Below are 4939 nucleotides of genomic sequence, written 5' to 3'. Positions count from 1 at the left end.
AACAAAAAAAACTGCAATGGATTAAAGTGCATCAAATATGTTAAAATCCATGAAGTTATAATAAATCAATACTAACAATGAAAAACTCATTTCCCACCTCTGGAGAAATCCAGGAAACCTCGTTTCTCTGTTTCTCTGTTTAGAAGTAGTCCGGTGAATGAATGAAAAATTAGACACTATCACAAAAAATTGTTGGCTAGAATGCCAACAAAATTTTGGAAAAGATTCTCTTGCCACCGACATCAGATACAATTGAACATTGCCCAGTTATGGAAATAAACTCTGTCATCTACGATTAAGTTTGCTTGAAAGAGAAGGAAAAAAAAACAATAGAATCAGACCAGCTAATTATCTTTAATTAGTTCTAGCCTAATTATCCATCTTAAATGCAGTGGCAAAGTAGCTTGTTAAATAACAGATGGGAGATGACTCAGCCAAATTCCAATCTGGATAGAATTCCAGTGTGGCAGAACAAAGGACCTGGCTTAAAAAAAAATAAAAGAACTTATTCCTATACTAAGTTCCTCCCCAGCTGGGGCAGGAGGAAGGAAGGAAAGATGAGAAAGAAAAAATAATCAGAGAAACTAGGATTTAAGAAAGTTGGCTGGGTAGGGGCTGGAGCGATAGCACAGCAGGTAGGGCATTTGCCTTGCAAGCGGCCAACACGGGTTCGATTCCCAGCATCCCATATGGTCCCCTGAGCACCGCCAGGAGTAATTCCTGAGTGCAGAGCCAGGAGTAACCCCTGTGCATTGCCAGGTGTGTCCCAAAAAGAAAAAAAAAACCTGACTGGGGGCTGAAGAGATAGTATAGAGGGTACTGTACTTGCCTACACAGGGCCGACCTAGCATTTGTGTATTTCTGGCATCCCATATGGTCCCCCGAGCCCACCAGGAGTGATTCCTGAGTGCAGCCAGGAGTAACCCCTGAGCATGCCAGGTAGTGCCTCCACCACCACCCCCACACCCCCCAAAAAGAAAGTTGGCTGGAAATGTAGCTTGGTAGGAGAGGACATGCCTCACAGGTGAAGCTGAGTTAGATTACAAGCACTGAAAAAGAAAAAAATGGTACTGTATAGTGGTAGGGCACTTGCTTTGCACAAAGCAGACAGACGTGGGTTTCATACCTGACACTCCATATTACTTCAAATCCCACCAGGAGTGATCTCTGAATGTAGTCAGGAGCAATCCCTGAGCATTGCTAGGTGTGGCCCAAAAACCAAACCAAACCCAAAAAATGAAAACTTAAAAAGAAACAACAAATGCACTGTGCAGACCTCGTTGAACAGATATAATATTACCAGCGGGTAGGGCGTTCGCCTTACAAGCGGCCAACCTGGCCGACCCGAGTTCGATTCCTCCGCCCCTCTCGGAGAGCCCGGCAAGCTACCGAAAGTATTCGATATGCCAGACACAGTAACAACAAAGTCTCCAATGGAGACGTTACTGGGCCCGCTCGAGCAAATCGACGATCAACGGGAGGGCCTTTACCTAAATAATGTAATAAGGAACTAAGTGGGACAGATAAGTTACTAAAAGAAATAGCAAAATAACTTCAAATGGAAAATGTTATAATTAACTCAAATTTAGAGAAATGTAAATTGAGACAACTGAAATACCAGTTTTTACCTTTAATGTGTGTGTGAGGTGCTCAGACTCCAGGATCAGTGCTCAGGAGCTGCTCTGGGTAGTCCTGGGGGACCAGGAGGCAGAAGGGATGGGACTGGACTCAGCCTCCTGTGTGCTGAGCATACACTCCAGCCCTCCGAGCTACATCTCCTTGAAATCTGGCCAAAGTATGTTCTGTTGGCAAATTATGGGAGAACAGGAACTCTCAGACATTGTTAGTAGGAATGCAAATGGTAGAACCCTCCCAGTAGGGAATCTGCTGATGAAGCTTATGCACTTACCTTTAGATTCAGCCTTCCTCTCCTAGTTTATTCAGAAATAAACTAAAAAAAAAAATTCCTCCAACCTATGCATGTTCATATACGTGTTCCTCAGGAAATTACTGCAACTGAAGAATATTGGAAACAGTCTATCTGCCCACATGGAAACAGTGGAATAAGCTATGCGTCCATGAATCTTAATAGGATGGAACATATGCTCTCCATGCATGAGGCTGAGGTTCAAAACTTCCCTCTGCACTGTCTCCCAAGCACTATGAGGAATGATCCTCGAGCACCAAGTCAGGAGCACTACCAGATGTGGCTCAACATCTCTACATACACACACACACAGAATGTAGCTGGTAGGGTTGGAGACATAGTATAGAGAGTAGGGTACTTAGCTGTGTTGCATGCAACTAATCCATGTTTGATCCCCAGAGCCCCATGGCCCCCTGAGCACTACCAGGAGTGATCCCTGAGCAGAGCCCTGAGTACACCAGATGTAACCAAAAAATGGAAAACACACACACACACACACACCCGAGATAGATATAGTTGGAGATTGTTGAAGGAGCTGAGGCTTCTTCTGCAGTTGTCTTGAACCCAATGGACCCCCAGCACTTCTGGACACCCCAGAAGCACTGCATATGCCCCCAAAAGCTAAAGGATAAGAATATATATTTATATATAAACTGGCTCATTTGCATAGAAAAGACAAGGATAGGGCCAGAGAGAACAGAGGTTAAGGTGTGTGTCCTGAATGCAAGCTATGGTTTCCCAGAAACTGCCAGGAGTGATCCCAGGGCACAGAACCAGAGTAGCGTGTGGCCTCACCCTTCCACCCTCCGCCATACCCCCCTACTCCGGGACAGAAAAACACGGGAAGGATAAACCTGAAGTGGAACAGAATTCTTCAGGGGATGAAAAACAGGAATGTGATGACGGTGAAGCGATCAGCTTGCTGACTAGACCTATTTATAGAATTCTTTTCAGGAGTGGGGGAAGAGTCACACCTGGCCATGCTTACTCCTGACTCTGTGCTCCTGGAGGTGTTTGGGGACTGTATGGGGGGCCAGGGATCAAACCTTCGTCAGTCGCATGCAAGGCAAGACCCTTATGTGCTGTACTGTCCCTTCAGTCCCTAGTTTTGACATCAGAACCAAGTATTTGCATACCCCTGAAATAATTAAAATCAAATCTGACACTTGGACCTCACTGGCCAGATCCTGGCCTCTCTGCATGAGACTAAGATGATCAGAAGACGTGGCCCTCGCACTGCATCCCTCAGTGAGAGCACGGTGTCACCGTCTTGCAATGGCTGACACGATCTTCATCAGGTGCATAAATAAGGCAATGCTGCAGGACTGGCTGATCCTGCAGCGACAATTTTTCCCTTGCTGATATATTTGGAGGAGGATTTGGGGGCTACACAAATTCCTTCCCAAACTTACCGCCGCTGAATTTGGCACCCATCTGTGCACCTTGCCAACATCAAGTGTCATGGCCACAAACTCAAGAAAACGAAGATTCTGATCGGGAAACAACTTTTGTTTGGGGACCACACCAAAGCAATTTTCAACCAGAGGGAGGGACAAGTTCCAGATAAATTTCACTGGTGAAACATCAGTTATTACCAATACCTTTATTATGGCATAAAGCAGTATTTTATACATTAACTCAATTTTATAGTAAAAACATTTTATGTACAACTGTAAATAAACTGCTGTACAGATTGCTCCAACATAAAAATGGTTGTATTTTAAAAAGTCTTTAAATTGTCTGATACATAAATTGGAAAATATTTTCTCTTGTAGAAACAGTAAAAACGTTGACATATCCCAGGCTAGCTCAATAAGCCAAATTAAACCAAATAGAAGAATTACAGTAATAAATATGGGCTGAATTCTGGAATCCAGGATAACCTTTAGCTTCAGTTAAAGTATGTTTTCCTTAAATTTCGAAGAAACTTCTACTAACCTTCCCCGTGAACTCTTGATTTCTGCTTGTTATTCTTAAGGTTAATTGCTTATCATGGTTACAGCATCAAGGGTGGGCAAAGACCCCTTTTCTCCCCTTCCTGTGGTGGAATGGTTATTAAAACATGCTCAGGCATTTAATAGTAAGCTATAACCCACAGGCGCATGTGTTGACAGTCATCAAACACCTTCCTAATCCCCGTGGCTCGATGGGAAGTCAAGAGCAGGATGAAAAGTGGTTGGAGGAACGAGAATCATGTGGGGATGGGAAGCGAAGCCAGGGACCAAACCCAGAGCGTCGCTCCACAAGTGCTCTGCCAAGGAATCACGTATCTGGCCTCACAAATCTAGAGGATTCAAAATAGATCTGGTCGGATTCAAGGGGAACTGAATGAAATGCCAACACAAAAAGGAGACGCCTCAAGAATCTGGACTGGAGATGGCGACCGAGTCCCTTGACGCTAGGTAGTGGAGAGGCAGTTCGACAGAAAGATCCAGTTACATGAGAAGCCAGGGCCTAGATTTTAATGGAAAGCTAATAAATGAAAACAAGACCGGTCATGTTTCTGAACTTTTCTTACCAGAGTTTATTCCCTAAGAATTTGTTTTGGTTTCTGGGCCATACCTAGCCATGCTCAGGGATTACTCCTGGCAAGCTCAGGGAACCACATGGGGTGCCAGGGATAGAACCTGTGGCAGCCACATGCAAGCAAGCACCCTACCCACTTCTCTAATGCTCCGGCCCCTCCCAACACAGGATTTCTAGGAATTAAAAGTGAGCGAACAATGTATTTCTAAGTTCCTAAACCATGCATAGTTTCCCAGAGAAATATTTATCTAGCCAGCCCTATTCAATTACCTCAAAATAAGAACCTAAAAAAACCCAGACTTTTGTCTTAAAAATTAATTAAGTCTCCAGGGGCTGGAGTGATAGCTTAGCGGGTAGGGCGTTTGCCTTGCACATGGCTGATCCAGGTTCGATTCCCAGCATCCCATATGGTACCGCCAGGGGTAATTCCTGAGTGCAGAGCCAGGAGTAACCCCTGTGCGTTGCCAGGTGTGGCCCCCCCGCAAA

Source organism: Sorex fumeus, unplaced genomic scaffold (assembly GCF_029834395.1).
Source record: "Sorex fumeus unplaced genomic scaffold, SorFum_2.1 ptg000020l, whole genome shotgun sequence".
Classification (NCBI taxonomy): domain Eukaryota; kingdom Metazoa; phylum Chordata; class Mammalia; order Eulipotyphla; family Soricidae; genus Sorex; species Sorex fumeus.
The sequence above is the reverse complement of the archived record's forward strand: the minus strand, read 5'-3'. Positions refer to the sequence as shown.